This window comes from Ambystoma mexicanum, chromosome 6q (genome assembly GCF_040938575.1).
Source record: "Ambystoma mexicanum isolate Mex_15411 chromosome 6q, UKY_AmexF1_1, whole genome shotgun sequence".
Taxonomy (NCBI): Eukaryota; Metazoa; Chordata; class Amphibia; order Caudata; family Ambystomatidae; genus Ambystoma; species Ambystoma mexicanum.
Window position 1 is genome coordinate 1,124,403,051 of NC_090937.1, and position 18,204 is coordinate 1,124,421,254.

The 18,204-nt window shown below is 48.7% G+C and overlaps 1 protein-coding gene across 2 annotated transcripts in view; it reads right to left on the reverse strand.

The window, feature by feature from the left end:
* Window positions 1-18,204, reverse strand: part of ATP10D (ATPase phospholipid transporting 10D (putative)) — a 2,065,840-nt gene that overhangs the window by 453,194 nt on the left and 1,594,442 nt on the right. The window lies entirely within an intron of this gene.

Genomic DNA, 18,204 nt, shown 5'->3' on the forward strand with positions numbered 1-18,204 from the left:
ATTGTATTGATGGTGATGTATTGGCTTAATCTAGTGTTACTGTGATTCTTTGCTATGGTATATGTTACAAAGGCCTTGTAATAAATGTGTCTATTTTTAATATAACACCTGTCTGGAGTAATTTGTAAGTGTCCTTGCTTTGTGTGCTCATTGAGGTCTTTCAGTCACCCTCACCCCTCCTGAGACTTAGTCTTGACCGCCTGCCATAGCTACCCTGATTGGTCTGGCTTGTCCAGAGGTTACCCTGTTACAAGAAACTAGGTTGGCCTTCTGAACCTATGCCCCTTCAGGTCAGAGTTCAGAAATCCTTATTAACAATAACAATGTGCCGTTTGCAACCTTCATTCAACACCGTCCGGTTTACTCTCAGTTCTCCCTCCGACACACTGGCTGTGCTGACCACCTTGTCGTTTCTGGTCTCTGGAGTCAACGACGGTACCACGACAGCAAGCGTGCCTCCCTGCCTTGGTCATCAGTGCAGGAGGGTCCTGTGCACCATTGACATTTGTTACACAACACGTCAGATGTAGTTCCCGGTCTTATGATTCCTTTCACTGAGGTTTTGCGGGCTTGGGCCGAAATGAGCAGGGGCACTCGCCCCCCCCCCCCTTGCTGTCCTTTCTGGTCTCGCCGCCTTTCTCTGTTTGCACTGCCATCATGGAATAGTGGCTTCCCCATGCGTTTGTCCCTGCTCAAAGTGTGCTCTCGTGCTCTGCCTTTTATCCCTGTGGGGAAGGGAAAGGGCTGTCAGGTGTGTGTGTAGTTATTGTCAATTACCTGACTGTGCCTGACCCTTGTGTTGGGACACGTCAGGTAAACGGCTCTGGTGTTAGTCCGTGTTAGGGAGAATTCTCTGTTTAGGCTGAATTTCCTAACCTAGTGAGTCACCCAGCAGCTTTGCTGGATTTTTTGGGGTTTATTTTTTTTCTCCTGCCAAGAGTGACTCTTTTACCCTCACTCTTGGACATGATTCGAGTGTGTTCCTTTGACTCTAGATGTGTTCAATGGGCTATGGGGTCTTTTACGCCATAGGGCTTCATTTGTTTTTTGTGATGTGTGTTACACAGCACCCTCAGTGCAGTAACACAGGGGTGTCATAGTGACTCCCCAGTATAGACTCCATACCCTGGGACTGACTACTGTCTCCCAGGGCATGTAAAGTCACCATTGACTTTACTAGTCTTAAATTCTGAACAGAACCAGTACAAACCATCATATTGTGGACGTACTGGCTGGGGCAATTCAATTGCCCCAAGGTCTGTTAGTCGAGGGGGCACGTCTCCGCCCCCCCTGATCGAGTTTTGGCTGGTGGCAGTGGATACTACTTTTTATATTCAACTGCGAATATTCCTCTATGGGATTTTCCCATTGTTCGAGGCTACTATCTTTATTTATTTAATTACAATAGCCTCGAACATACCACCGGTTTATTTAATTATTATTAATTCTCCGGTTGGTATTTTTTGCCAAAACTCAGTTCTAAAATGGCGTTTGTGTTCTCTTCTGTGACTCCAACCCAAGTTGAGCCCTTTGTTCCACTTTTTGGCGGGCTTCTCCACAGAAGCCCTCCAAAGTGGTGCCACTCTGTCTGGGGTACTTAGGAGGGGAGGAGGGGGATTTAGGCACCCTGGACTGAGTTGCCTAGGCAACTCAAGTCGCACTCCGTCCTGATTGGCCCAAGTGGTGAGCCGGCTGGCTCACCACTTAGCATGTTTGAGTGACAGCTAGGCTGAGTGAATGAGGGTTTTCTGCATAAAAGCAGGGCTTTGGGGACTGGAACTTCAGAAGTCGCCACAGGACCTAAGAATCCGACGAGGGAGAAGCTGAGCCGACCTGCCACGACGACACCACCGGTGGAGCCCTGCTGGACCGTCTCACCACTTTTCCCAACGACAGAGGAGATCTCCCGCCGGAGAGTCTTCTTCCTTTGACTGGTGGGGATAACCAGTTTCACTGTCTTTTTGCCTTCCCGGCACATCTCGTGGCCGCCTTGCCTGTGCCAAGCACCCCGGCAACCGGAATACCACGTTTTACCACGACCGCGAAATAAAGGGTTATACCTTTAACCGGAAAACTCTGTGGCTGGTTTCTTCCCTGGCAGTGCAACGACCTTCAGCTTTCCTCCAAGTCGAGATCTTCTCTTCCCCTGGACGACGCCGAGACTTGCATCCGCTGCCAGGAACAACTGCCACCGCTGGAGGATCCTTCCCACTTAAGATACCGTGTTCCGCCAGGCTTCCCTTGCCACCGACTGTACGGGGTAGATTTTCGAACCTGGGTTAGCCTGGGACACCCTGGCTAAACTTTTCTGAGCCTCTCTAAACACTTTTCGAACTCTCTGCAAGACTTTCTAAGCCTAGTGTAACTGTGTGATCTTGGGCGCATTTGTGCTCTGCTCTCTCTAAGAGAGGGCCCAGCCTATGGACTTTGGCTCACAAGTGACTTTTTACTCTTCTGCCTTGCTAATAGTGTTCCTAAATCTTAGAGTGGTGTATCTTTCCATATTCTGTCTTTTTCCCCTCCCTTCTTCATGAACTTATTGGAGTGCCATCTATAGTTAAGCGCTCACCTCTGTCTGGAAATAAGTGGTGTTAACTAAGACTTATCTGATAAGGAATAAGGGTTGTATATATTATAATAGTAACTGTGTTTAGAGTGTTTTACAATAAGAGTGCTGGAGTGTTTCAAACAGTGTGTTTTTAAATAAATAATTATATACTTTGTTACCAAAGCTCGGGTCAGTGTTTGCTTGTATTATTGTATCTGAGTGCCTATTGTGTATACCTTGCATACTGCCCAACTCTTCTTGAGGGAAGTCTGACTGCTCAGCCACAGCTACCAGGTAAATCTGGGTGGTACAGACTGCTACCAAGTGGGTTTACTGCTAACACCTGTAGTCCTAAATCTTTTGCAGTGTTTCCAAAGGGAACTGCACAGGTTTCTGCCTAACAGTCCGTTGTCTTTCACAGTGTGAGAAATTGTTTGTGTCGGAAAGGGGCCTACGGGGCCGTGTGGGAAGGGGGTAGAGCTTCTAAGTATCCTACGGATTAGAGGAAAGGGGGTACCGCGTCTCCCCAGTCAGTGTCCCACTTCCACTAACCGAAGACCCCAGAACCAGGTGATCCTCCCCCACTGGTCCACCCCCAGGAATGGATCCAATAGTGATGGCCGTTTCCTGGCCTACCTGTTTTGTCCGAAAAGCTAGGGATAAACCTACGGTAATATCCTATCAACCCAGGAACGGATCAAAGAACTCTTTTGGTCTTGGGTGTTGGTGTAGCTAGGACGCTTTCACCTTCTCATGTTGAGGCTGTGCATTCCCATTCCCTACAATGAAGCCTAGGTATTTTATGGCGGACTGGGCCAGTCTGCATTTAGCTGGATTAACAGTTAGGCCGGCCTCTCTGAGGACTTTCATGATGTTATAAAGATGGAAGAGATGGTCCTCCCAGGTCATATTAATAAATAACGATATCGTCCCTACAAGCCCCACAGAAATCAGAATAAGGTTGCAGGATTTTATCCATGAGGTGCTGGAAAGTGGCTGACGCGCTGTGTAAGTCAAAAGGGAGGACTTTGAATTGAACCAGTCCTAGGAGCATTGAAAACACCATCTTTTCCTTATCTGGCACATTTACTGGACCTTGCCGGCACCCTTTGTTTAAATCTACGGTGGATAAAAAGGTGGCTGCTCAGAGTTTATAATTAGGTCATTGATGCGTGGCATGGGATTGGCATTGAAGCCAGAAATGGAATTAACTTGACAGAAATCTATGCAGAATCTCCAGGAACGGTCTGGTTTAGTGACCAACACAATAGGAGGGGACCATGGACTGGACAAAGGCTTGATAATATTGGCTTTCAACATTTTGATGACTTCCCCAAACACCATCTACGGGCTTCAGGGAGTCTATACGGTTTTAAATGAACCACTTTAACGTTAGGTGTTCTAATATAGTGGTATGTGTCTTTTACTCTTACTGGTTTTTCATAGAACACATCGGGAAATGAGGAAACTACATCTTTTAGATCTTCTTGTTGGATAGCTAGCTCTCGAGGAACTCATTGAAAGTTGTCTATGTTAGGGAGAATTCTCATTCTATGGATACTTTTCCTTACCTAGAGTACCCCAGCAGCTTTGCTGGATTTGAAGGGTTTGTTTTTTTATCCTGCTAAGAGTGAGACTCTTTTTCCCACTCTTAGGCATTTTTGCTATGTGTGTTCTAGGCTATTTTTGTGTTTAATGTCTATGGAGTTTCTCTCACCTCCATAGCAACCATCTTTATTCACATGTGTTAAACAGCACTCTCCGTGCAGTGACACAGGGGTGTCGTAGCGACCCTCAAACATGGACTCTATACCCTGGGACTGACTACTGTCTCCCAGGGCATGTAAAGTCCCAATTGACTTTACTAGTCCATTTTTATTAACTAAACCAGTACAAACCATCTTACAATGGAGGTACTGGAAAGGGTTAATAGTTGTTCCCTTATGTTCATTTTCGAGAGGGTACCGTACAGTCCCTCTCTCAAAGGTTTCTGGCTGGTGGCAGTGGTTACTACCGTAAATATTCGACCGCAAATATTTTCCTATGGGATTTTCCCATTGTTCGAGGCTACTACATTTTCTGACAGCCTCTAACATACCGCTGGTGTATTTTAAAATTAACTTTACTCCGGTAGGTTTTATTTGCCAGAACTTTAATATAACTTCTTTCTCGTGTCTTTCTCTAAACTCCTAAGCCAGGTCGGGGCTCCTTTGTTCGCCCTTTTGGTGGGCTTCTGCCAAGAAGCCCTCCTTTCAGCGCCACTGAGTCTGGGATGGGTCCATTGTGTGAGAGGGGGAGTAGGACCCCTGGACAGGGTTGCCTCAGCAACCCATGTTGCACTCTATCCTGATAGGCTGGAGGGTCTCCCGCCACGATGACCACTCCACTGTGTGAGTGACAGGTGTTAGAAGAAAGGGGGTACTAGGCTGTATGAATGGGTATCTTTTTGCATAAAAGCTGGGTCCTGAGGACTGGAAGGGCAAGACGTCGCCACTGGAACTAAGAAGCCGAAGAGGAGAGAAGCCAAAGACATCTGCAACGACTGAACTACCGGTGAAGCCCTGCTGCAGCGTCTCACCACTTTTCTCCACACGACGAGAGAAGATCTTCATCTCAAAAAGCCTTCTTCCCCTGAGCTGGTGGGGCCAACCAGTTTGCCAATCACCTTCCCGGACCTGTCTTGGTTGAATCGCCAGTACCCTGTACTCAGAGGGGGATAGACAGGCACCAGTCCACCCGGACCGTAATTTAAAGGAGCGTACCTTTTATTCGTCGGGCAGCACCGCGGCTGGTTTCATCCCTGGGTAGTGCAGTAACTCAAACCTTCCTCCACGACGAGAGCCTCTCTTCCTCTGCTGGATCCCCCGAACTGCAGGAACTACCAGGTACAACCGCCACCGCAGGAGCCACTTCTTAATTTTAAAGGTACATTGTTCCGCCAGGCCGTCCTTTCTGCGTGGTAGAGCTAAAGGTGTTTTAAATCCTTTACCTACCTGATGGGTTGGCAGCCCCTCTCTCTTAACATTGTCTTTCACTTTCTGCATCCACCTTTTCAAAATCATTAACCAGCTACAAGAACATTTTGCTCCTGGTGTTACACTCACCTGGTATCCACGGGGACGCCACCCAGCCGTAGGGACGCTGGTTTCCTTCTCTGCGGTTCCCAGATGTGGCCAGCGGGGGAGTTCTGCCTGTAATACAGGAGGGCTAGGTTCAAGACTGGCCAACCGGGGTAATCAGCCCCCCACCACCCCTTATGCCTTCAGCCCCTCTGGAGCCTCTCCTCACCTTATTGTTAATTCAGGTGTGCTCTCCGTCCTGCCTTCTTGGCAGGGGCGCGTTGTCCTTTGTGGGCGGATGCGATCTAGTTACTTCACTGATGCCGGCCCGTTTAGAGTCTTTCAGGTATGTCTTATTGCTGTTGTATATTGTTGTTATTCTTGCATGCCTTTCTTGGTTTAATAAATGTCTCTTTCTCTTCCTTAGGTGTGCGGAAGTCCAGTGAGATGCTTTGGCTGAATTGAGTCTCGCCGGCAAATGATGGCGTGTAATGAGCGCTATGATGCGGTAAGTAGGCGCTATGCGCCGCGCCGGGATGCCTTGCCTTTGCTAACCTGTTGTCTTTTCTTTCCCATAGGTCGCGGTGTTCACCCAGAATGTGGAATTCCGAGGTGATGCTGGTCGAGGGGCGACTTGCCAGGTAAGCTTTTCAGCACAGTTCGTTATGTTGTAAAGTCTTTAATATCTGGTTTCTTTCCTCTTTTGCAGGTCCATCGGTCCGGTAGAATTACAGGTAAGCTGCTGCTGCTGCTGGCAAAGTTCTTTTTGTCTCCTTACAGGTGCTGTTTTTCCGAGGTTCGCGGGTATAGCTGGACACGGTGAACGTCACGTTGCAGGATTGCAAAGTAACGCGAAACGTGTTATCCAAGTCGGGTGTGGTTTAAATAGCTTCAAGAAAGTAGTCCAGGTAAAGTAGTTCCTATGCTACCACACCCAAAACACTATACCGCATAGCTTGGTTCCTAGGAGCCAAGCTATGTGGATGCCTCCATGTTGGCTAGCAACTTTAAATAAAGTAGTTCCCTAACACATATCTTTATTAAGTATGAGCCTTGCGCCAACAGCGCCAGGACCGGCTCCAAGAGGGCCTATGCAATGGATGCCTAAGTTTATTGGAGACCCGAGCCAAGACCTCTCCTGGCCCATGGCCTTGCCAGAGGGTTTTTTGGCTGTGGGTTGTGACACCTGGGCCCTTGCCCTGTACCACTGACTCTGGCACAGGAACAGGCCTACTGACTCTGGCAAAATTTGTTAGAACTGCCTTCTCTAGATTGCTTCTCAACTAGAACTGTGTTGGTGCACCTACTTCTTATAACCACCCTTTCCTCCCCACCTTTAAACCTTGTGAAATGAAAACCTCAGTTTTCATTTAAGTATTTTCTATACTGATGTACTGCCTTGCTTAAACTGGTTCACAAATTTAGGGGAAGTGTTGCTAGGGTATGTAAGAAGATATTTCTGTATAACTTGTGCTTTCCCTCCCTTGTGAGAAATTGCTAGAGTGCCATTTGTGTTTGGTTTTCACTGTGCCATTTTGCTCAGTTTTCACTCTTGCTCAAACTTGTCTACTATTTAACTAGGGAGTTGTGTATACTTTCTTTGACCAAATTTTGCTTGCTTTAAGTACTGTAATAGATGTGTTTAACTAGAAGTGTATAAAATAAATATATATATTCTTTTTACTACAAAGCTTTGGTCAGTGTTTCCTTGTTCCTTAGTACTGCAGGCCTATTGTGTAAACCCTGAATACTGCTCATCTCCCTCTTGAGTTCTGTCTGACTGCTCAGCCGCAGCTACCAACTAAATCTTTGTGGTACAGACTGATACCAAAGGGGATTTATTGCTCTCACCTGTAGTCCTAAACCTCTGTAGTGTTCCCCAAGGGAACTGCACAGGATTTTGCCTAACAGTCTACCCCTCTGGAACCAGACAGGTTAATACTTGGCATGGGTGGCTGACTGGTTCTCTTTCCACTCTTTCGAGAGATTTATGTGATACAAATGGACCTTCCGTTTCCTGTTTGGTTGGGCTTCTTTATAAGTACAGGTTCCCGTTCGTTCTAATATCTCAAAGGGTCCACACCACTTAGAGACAAGTTGGTTTTCTGAGGTGGGTAGGATGACCAGTACTTTCTGTCCTATAGAGAATTATCGTAAGCTCACCTTTTTGTCATAAGTGGATTTTTTTTTGCTCTGGGCCTTTTCCATATGAGTACAGACTAGATCTCGAAGCAATTTCATATTTTCCTGCATTCTGGTGGTGGTTTGCGAGATGGGAATGGGAGCCTCTTCTCGTTCTTTCCAAGTTTCCCGGAGCATGTCTAGGACATCTCTAGTCTCTCAACCATAGAGCAGTTCAAAAACAGAAAAACCTGTGGAGGCCTGAGGGGGTTTACTTACTTCCCCTCTGGGGAAGGGAAATGGCCGTTAGGTGTGTGTGGTTATTGTCAATTGCCTAATTCTGCCTGACCCTTGTGTTGGGAAATGTCAGGTAAATGGCTCTGGTGTTAGTCTGCTGTCTTTCACTGTGTTGGAAAGGGGGCTGCGGGGGTGGAGGTTCTAAGCATCCTACGGGGTAGGATGGGGAAAAGATGTTAGAAGGAAAGGGGGTACCATGTCTCACCAGTCTGTGTCCAACTTCCACTCCCCGAAGTCCCCTCATCCAGGTGATTCTCCCCCACTGGTCCACACCCAGGAACTGGATCCAATAGCGATGGCCGTGTCCTGGCCACCTGGACGACAGATCTCCGGGACTAGCTGGTGAGACACCCTCAGGTTTCTCACACTTTACTGGGCCCCACTAGTGGCCTTCAGAGACAAATGCGCAAACTGGTGGGGCTTCCCATAGAGCTGGCTCGCAGGGGGGTAGCTATGGCATGATGGAAGGGCTGTGATCCCAGGGGAACATCCTGGATGGAGGATATTGCATATTATGATCTAGACTTCGCATTTATTCGGACTATTCCTCTACATGCTAGACCCCCAGATGTATGGGGCCCATACGTACAATATTTGTTATCCATATCAAAGGTGGCCTCTCGTATTGTTTGCTGTGATACAGATTGCCCCTTGGATGGAACCACTTAATGGAATGTAATTTTATATCAACGATGTTACCAGAATGTCATTATTTTCTGGGTCAGTCAAATGTTATTGTTGTGTGTTATATGAAACTAAAATAAAAATACCATTCAATAACCCTTGGAACATTATCTATTTGAGGGCCCTGAGCACACTTATTCTCACAGTTTTGCAAGATATTGGGCCTCATTACGAGTTGGGCGCAAAGGGGTACCGGGCACCGGTAAGGACATCGGTGCCGGTAATCCCTTTGCACCCTATTCCGAGTACCCTTAGTACCCTTAGTTTTACCAGGCGTTATGGACGGGACCCGTTAAGGGACTTTAGAGCTAATAACAGTACTGCAATTTGCGGTACCGTTATTAGCGCCTTCCCATTGAGCCCTATGGGGGCTCAAATGGGAATGGGAAATGGCTTTTTCAATGGGGACTTAACGGTCCCGCAACGGTCGGAATAGACCGGTAAGTCCCCATTGAACCAGGGCAGACTCGGTACCGGTATTGGAGGTAGTCATGGCGCTAATAGCTAACCTGTTGTCTTTTCTTTCCCATAGGTCGCAGTGTTCACCCCGAAAGTGGAATTCCGAGGCGATGCTGGTCGAGGAGCGACTTGCCAGGTAAGCTTTTCAGCACAGTTCATAATGTTGTAAAGTCTTTAATATCTGGTTTCTTTCCTCTTTTGCAGGTCCTAATAGCGCCATGATTACCTCCAAACTTGGAATGAGGCCCATTGTCTACTCACAGTCTTGCATTCTGGTGGACTGGCTGTGTAAATCTACATGTAACCCTGCAGGTCACAGATGCAAATCTCAGAGTCATCAATTATTCAAACAATGGGCTAAATGTTTTACCTAGAGTGTTGTCTAAGCAGGGTGCGTCTTCCTGGCAGCGCACCCGTGAAGGTCTCCCCTAACATCACATCCTGCCACCTAGTCTGCCTCCCTCAAGTTCCTTCTAAACCTGCCACTGGCACAGTTAAGCAGATAATTCAAACCTCTGGGATGCTGCCAGACCTGGCAGTGGCTGTCTGCACAAGAGCATTCTGCTGGAATGCCCACAAGTGCTGATAAAGGACAGTGCCCAGAGCAGTGTCAACCAGGCTAGACTGGCCCCATCCTTTCTATCCATGCCTACACATTTCCAGGGCGCCTTACTTAACTGCTGCTGTGTTGGAAACACATCCATTGATTTTAAGTTAAATGGTGCATTTCAATTAAATGCACAATATCTGTCTTACAACCTTTTTATCAGATGTATTGATGTGCACTATCCTTGGGTTACCAAATTTGTCCATCTTTAATTCGCAGAGGGATCTGTGCCCCCCCTTCGCAAAGAGACTTGGATTAGCCCTCTATTGAAGGATGGTCTTGAGCCCCTAGTGACAGAAAATTACAGCCCCATTACAAATATCACGTTTCTTCTTAAGATGCTTGATAAAGTAGCCTCTTCACAAATCCAGTGTTTCTTAGAACAGAATGACATCCTGGGGACTCACCAATCTGGCTTTAGAGCGCGTCATGGCACAGAGACGGCCATGCTTGATCTCAAGGCTAATTTACTTAACATTGTTCACCAGGGCCAACCTGCAATTCTGATGCTCTTAGACCTCTCTTCCGCCTTCAATCTTGTGGATCATGCCATTCTGCTGGAACAGTTACAGTCCCTAGTGGGCTGTTCCAGTCTGGCTTCACAATGGATTTCTTCTTGGGAGAGGGCGCTAGAGAGCCGTCCAAGATGGCGGCCTCCCTGTGAGCTCCGCGGAGCTCCCCTAAAATCCTGACTAATCGAGACATCTGCGATGGGCAATGTGTATGCTGCCACCCCCAGTTTGTAGCCAAGGCGATTCTGAACGGAACGAAGTACCTCTTTCGTCGAACCTCGGACGCTGGGTCCCGATTCCTTGACGACGAGAAACCATCCCCCACCCCTGTCCGAGTGGAGCGTAGGCACGGGCCGGACGCGAGGCAGTTGGAGGCGGGGCGGGCCGAAGGCGGAGGAACATCCTGCAGAGTCTCGGAGGAGCCATCCCGAATGAACGCCGAAGGCCAGGTACGCGCGCCCCGTGCACCATCGTCCATACACCCCGGGGTGATATCCAGCCTGTGAGAAGGCGCGAGGCGCGGGTGACCGCAAGCCTGGGTCCACACGAGCCGACCCGGGGCCTCCAACAAACGGGCTGCGCAACCGTTAACCAGCGGTAGACAACGCCTGGATCCGGCGTCACCCCCGCCTCCACAAACTCCCATCCAAAGGGGAACATTGGGGGGAATCCTCACCGGTAGCGGCGCAACAAAGCACGGATCAACCGGGCCTACTTCCCGTTACCATCAGGGCCCCCGCAACGCGAGCATCAATGGCGACTTCAAAGAAAATGGACAGAGCTCAAAAGAAGCTAAGCTTTGAGGGCAGCTCCACGACCAAACCAATCACCTCAAATGGCAGAGCGCTGTCTCCCATCCAGGCCGCGGCCCAGGACGAGGAGGAGGCCCACGGGTTCGACATCAGGGAAATCCTCCTAGAACTAAAAGCCGGGATAGGCGGTCTTGGAAGCAAACTCGACACACTCTCCTCCAAGGTCGATCTGCTCCAGCATAGGTTAGACAAACACGCTGATAGACTGGACACAGTCGAGCAGAGGGTGTCGGACCTCGACGATGGGGCAGTGGCCCTAACATCCAGAGTGGCCTCCCTAGAAGTGCAAATGAAAGCGGTAAACGCCAAGAACGAAGACTTGGAGGGCCGCTCCCGACGCAACAACATCAGGATCGTTGGAGCTAGAGAACAACAACTTACCATAAAAATGGAGGACTACATTGAGAAACTATGCGTGGACCTCTTCGGCACGGACATCCTGTCTAAATTGTTCGTCGTGGAGAGAGCCCATCGAATTCCCAACACCAGACCGATCCCGGGGGCGAATCCTCGCCCAATCATAGCGAGAGTGCTCAACTACAAAGACCGGGACGCCATCCTACGGGCGGCCAGGAAGAAAGGAGATCTTCAGTACGACGGCGACAAGATTCAGTTTTTCCCGGATTTCTCCCAGGCGGTCCAAGTGCAAAGAAGATCGTTCACGGCGGTAAAGCGCAGGCTCCAAGAGAACCAGATACAATACGCCATGCTCTACCCGGCCAAACTCCGAATCCAACACGAGGGTAAGACCCAGTTTTTCAACTCTCCAGAAGAGACGAGCAACTATCTGGACCGCTCGGGCTGCAGGCCCGCCTCCTCCAACGGAAGGCCACAAAGGGGGGAGAGACCGAGAAGAAATCCACCGTAAAATTCGTTCACAGGGCACCCAAGGGGACAGCTTGTGACTGCATGGCTGACAAGGGAAGACCACCGCAGCCCACTATCGAATCCGGGGAAGGGAGCTAACCTCCTCTTGGAGGGCCACTTGCGCCCCGAGCACAGCAATGCAAGTTGTTTTGTTACTATGGGACTGTTTACCACGGGCCAGTTGGGGGTTGCCCGTGCAGGGGAGGGAAGTTAATTCAGCAACGCCGCCTCAACCCACATACCCCCGATCCACGACAGTCATGCGAGGAACTATATACCTAACAATCGCCAAGTCTTCCTGGCCCCATCCCCGAAAGCGACCCCAGCCAATTCCGCGGGCCCCGGCCCGACAGGACCACATCGACGCGTATAGATGGCAGCGACGAAGTTGAATATCGCTACCTGGAATATACGTGGTGGCAACCAGCCCACGAAAATGAGGAGAATCCTCCAATATCTGCGGAGACACAAAATTAACATTGCAATACTCCAGGAGACTCACCTGCTGCCCTCGTCGGAACAACATTGGGCCAGATCATGGGGATGCCATCGGTACTTCTCGTCTTACTCATCGTTCGCCAGAGGTGTGGCGATCCTGATCGATAAAAGGTCAAATTTTAGCTTCATCGAGTCAAAGAAAGACACTGAAGGGAGGGCCCTAATGGTGAAAGGAATAATCGCAGGAAAGGAAGTGGTGGTGGTCAACTCTTATGCGCCAAACACAGATGGACCTGACAACTTTAACTGGATAATGTCCCACCTAGCCACAACCGAAGCGTCGACTGTGGTGTGGGGTGCCGACCTCAATACCACACTGGACCCCAGGCTCGACAGATCCCACAACACTTCAGGAAAACCGTCTAAAGCCAGTACACAAGTTCGAGAGATTTGTCGGGCCTTCAACCTTTCCGACATGTGGAGAAGACACAACCGGGACAGCAGAGACTACACCTTCCGATCAGCGGTACACAACACCAGTTCTAGAATCGATTATATCCTGGCATCTTCCCATAGCCCTTTTAGGTGGGACGCGTGCCAGATCCTACCAAGGTCCTACTCCGACCATTCGATGGTGGTGTTGGAGACCACTCTAGCGGGCGCAGCAGTGCCAGGCCTCAACTGGAGGTTTAAACCCGGGTCACTCACAGATGCCGTGTTTGCAGCAGAACTGCGACAAGAAATAATCTCCTTCATAGACACCAACCAAAACTCGGTCGACTCCGCATGCACCATTTGGGAAACATTCAAGTGCTTTGTAAGAGGAATCTGCCTGACTAAAGAAAATGGGGTACTAAAACTGATCCGAAGGGAACTGTCCAACATTGAGGACCGTTTGAAGGAATTGGAACAGAATCTCCTCAATACCCCAGATCCATGCACCCAAGCCAAGCTTAAAAAAGAACTCTTGAAATTTAAGGAGACGGCAGACCGTGAACTGAAGTTCCTGGGTCGTAGACAGCAGATCAGGCAGTACGGAGAGGGGCAAAAACCAGGTGCACTGCTGGCCCGACTATTAGCGATAGACAAAGTCCCACCCCATATTGAATGTGTCACGGACGCGCTAGGACAGAAGTCTTACACGGAGGAGGAGATCTCCAACGCCTTCCAGGAATTCTATCAAGACCTGTACAGCTCAAAAGGAACATCAGATCCCGAAGCGATACAAGAATACCTCAATGACACAGAACTGTACTGGGTAAGCCAAGACTTGCGCGAACCCCTGAAAGCGCCCATTTCACTTGAAGAAATCCAGACAGCAATCAAATCTCTACCTAACACCAAAGCACCCGGTCCCGATGGGCTCAATGGCGAGTTCTATAAGGCACACATGGACATAGTGGCCCCCCTCCTCTTGCAGGTCTACGAAGAGGCGGTGGGTCGAGGAGCACTTCCCCCCACGATGCGCGAGGCCAACGTGATGATGCTGCACAAGCCCGGAAAACCTACAGAGAACTGCGCCTCGTACAGGCCGATCTCACTGATCAATCTGGACAACAAGATCTTGGCCAAAATTCTAGCGGCCAGACTGCTCCCTCTGATGCCAGCACTGGTGCTAGGTGACCAAGCCGGGTTCATCCCGGGGCGCAACACGACGTTCGGCATAAGGAGGTTGTTTGGTGTCATCGAAGCCATAGACCCGACACAACAGGCAATAGCGGTACTGCTAGACGCCGAGAAGGCGTTTGACTCAGTGGAGTGGCCCTTCATGTTCGCGACACTGAGGCAGATGGGTCTGGGTAACTTCTTCCTGAAACTGGTAGCTCTGCTCTATAACAAACCACGCTCATACATCACGCTAGGGAACACTAAATCATCGGGGATCACACTAGAACGCGGAACGAGACAGGGTTGCCCACTTTCGGCCCTTATCTTCGCCCTGGTGATGGAACCCCTAGCCTCGAGGTTACGGGCCGAGCAGTTAGAGCGAGGGTTAAGACTGGGTCCTCACAGGCTAATCGTCTCCCTTTACGCGGACGTCATGTTGTTCGTCAGCGACCCCCAAGTTAACCTTAACCCCGTAATGCGAGAGGTGATAAAATTTGGGTTGATGTCAGGACTGAAAACCAACCGCTCCAAATCAATAGTATTCCCCCTGACTCCTTGCACCTCAGAGTTCGCCGACGACCATGGGTTCCAATGGGAAACCTCAAAGGTGCGCTACCTGGGGATCAAGATGTCACGTAACTATCACGAGATATTTAGAGACAATTATGGAACCACACTGCAGATATTACAGGAACGTATTCAGAGATGGAAATCACTCCCATTGACGCTGTGGGGCAGGACCTCACTGACGAAAATGGTTATTCTCCCCAAACTCCTATATCTCTTCACAAATATCCCCCTACTTCTCCCCAAGTCCTTTCTGTCGAAAATCAAGAGCGCGATCCTAGAGTTAATATGGGCGGGGAAGCCTGCTCGGGTGGCATACAACACACTCACTTTACCAATATCGAAGGGTGGTCTGGCGCTCCCCGATATAGAGAAATATTATTGGGCGGCTCAGGCCCAATTCCTGAGCCACTGGTACTCAACCCACTACATAAGACCACATGTACAAGTGGAAAGAGCCCTGGCCTCCCCCGATCTACTAACCGCAGTCATAATTAGCCACATCCCCGTGCCGCATAAAACGCTGAACACGGTCCTATCCACATATGCGATATGGAAGAAGATAGCTAGTGAGTACGGTGTGGCTGTACGATTCTCCCCCATACTACCTATAAAATTTATCCCCGGCATCCCACTCACGAATGAAAAGGTATTCCTGCTATGGGTAGACAAAATAGGAGTAAAAACGCTAGGAGACCTCTTCCTAGAGGGCACCTTTCTGACCCCCCAAATGGCCAGGGACAAGGGAGGGAACACATCCTTGGACATCTTTCTCTATTTCAGACTCCGTCACTCTCTACAGGGGCTATTCCCCTCATTCCCAAAGCAACCCCCCACGTGGGAGCTGCTTCATAACACAATATTAGCACAAGGAGAGGGTAGACTGGTGTCAACCCTGTACAAAACCTTGGTAAGTGACACTAGAAAGCTCCAACCTAAGGTGCAACGCAGGTGGGAATCGGCTTTACAGGAACCAATTAATGAGGATGACTGGGCCTACATTCTTCGACAAACCCAAAAAGTAGCGCTAAATTCTCGCTACAAACTAATCCACTTCAATTTTGTGCACCAAACATATTACACACCCGTCAAAAAACGCAGGCACCACCCAGAGGCATCGGCTCAGTGCGAGAGATGCGCTTGTCCCAACGCCGATTTTCTTCATTTGGCATGGGTCTGCCCCGGTGTCCAGCAATTCTGGTCCTCCGTTATACAAACAACATCTGAGATTATAGGAGAGGAGATGGCCCCCCTGCCGCTGGGCCCGCTTCTTGGCCTCACAAGACATCTGCAGCCAGCATCACGCAAGTTAGCAGCACTTCTCATGGTACTAGCACGAAGAAGAATAGCCATGTCATGGGGCAGGGGCCCACTCCCTAGAGTAGCCGACTGGGAGAAGGATATAGCTTATTGCCAGGATATGGACACCGAATTTATTCGTACGCTGCCTCTACACGCACGCCCTCCTGACATCTGGGGACCATATATCACCTACCTGATGGAAAAGTCTGTTACCTCAGACTCAGATAATCCGAACGCCCAGAACACGTGTCCATAGGAGAGAGAAGCGGGAGGACAAGGCGAGAAACCTTCCATTCGACTAAGGCGACGGTCGGGAACATTCAGAGACACTGTGGAAATGGGGGATGGGGGGCGGAGGGGCGGGGGAACTGAGGTTGGGTATTGCATTCGGCAGCTCCCTGTTGGAGCTATGCCTACTGATTACTGTGAAAAATATATAAATAAAGTTTTGAAAAAAAAAAAAAAAAAAAACAATGGATTTCTTCTTTTCTGGGTCCACGATTGGCTTGTTTATTAAGTGGGGAAGCTCAGTCTAGGCCCGCTCCTATATCATGTTGCGTTCCTCAGGGGTCGTGCATTTCCCCTTCTCTGTTTAACATTTACAGTATTCCCCTACTGAGATTGTTAGACGACCTGGGTGTCCAGTACACCAACTATGCCGATGACACTCAGGTTGTTATGAAACTCACTGGGCAGTATGCTGCAGACCTAGCCGATATCAATAAAATCTACAGCGCTATCCATGAGTGGATGGCCATTAACTCTGTAGAACTAATCACACAAAACACTGAACTTCTCATTGTGGCCACTGCCCCAAAGCTCAAAACCCTACCCCGGGAGTACGACTGCTTTACCATTCTTAATGCGGTCATCCCTGTGGCAAAAAAGGTGAAAACTCTCAGCGTCATTCTTGATTCCGAGCTAACAATGAAACAGCATGTTGCGCAGGTTCGGAGCTCCGGTGGCCTTATTAATAAATTGCTCAGTAATATCTGGCCTTTTGTCACGCACGAGAATGCCGCCGTCCTTGCTACGGCTCTCGTAAACTCTCGCCTGGATTATTGTAATAGTCTTCTGAGTGGCTGCTCTGACCATTCCATCTTCTCTCCAGGTTACCTAGAATGGCGCTGTTCGTGCTATTACTAACCTCTCTAAACATGCTCATGTTACAGCTGCAAGACGAGACCTACATTGGCTTCCTGTTAAGCATAGAGTGACTCATAAGCGCCTCGCCTTGACTCATAAGTGTATCCTTAACATGGCTAATTATCTGTCTGCTCGCTTCCAACACTATACTCCATCATGTACCCTCATATCATAAAATCAACAGACTCGTACAGTCCCGTTTCAGATTGGAAAAAGCAGGTGGCCATAGTTTTGATGTACTGGGCCCTAATGTGTGGAATTTACTCCAGATTGCCCTTAGAACCATTCATACGTCCATTGATTTTAAAAAAGGGTTGAAGACTCATCTCTTTAACCACTCGCCTGATTAAGTATTGGGCTTAATGCTATCTCTGCCCATGCAACCTTGACCTGAATTTTTATGTTGCCTATCTGATTCTGTCCTGTGTTTTGTCTTTGTGTGCGCCCTGAGGCATGTGTGCATGTGGCATGGTATAAAGAAATTCAAATAAATAAACTGTTCACGTTCGAGTCAGGCAGAACAAGAGCCAGGACAGTCTAGGGAATTCTCCACAGCTGCCTCTGGGGCAGATTCCTCCTGTGCTCATACACTTTAAAGAGAAATATCACTTTGGTAAATGTGAACTGCTGATTGGTAGACAAAAAAAACCCTCTCTGGTTTACCTGGCAAAGAAACCGACACAACCAAAAATTGTACTTCAGACAATACAAGACACAATCTTGTCAACCAAATATCCCTCATTCTCAAAAACACAACTGTGAGCATTGTTTTGGCCACAATTGGCACACGTATCACTGTATGCACCAAAAACCCTCTGTAGGTATTGACTTAAAACTGTGGTCCATTTCCCATAGGCCGCTGGCTTTTTGGATATATATCTGTCCATGCCTCACTTGGTTCGATATTGTAAAGCATATATTCGGACACAACCTCTTTGATTCCTGTTTGTAACCTTTTATTTTAGTTTGTTTCGTGTTGTTGTTTGTAATGTTTATACAATTGATAAAGCCTTTAAAAATAGAAACCGGCGGGCCGGCAAATCTGCAAGCAAAATCAACATCTTTAGTCAATTCATGATGTTGTATCAAGTCTTAACATATGAATAGAAATCTATGCAAAGCCGGTAGATGAGATCAGCACAACCAGCATTTTAAGATTCCAGACACTCCTCTTTAT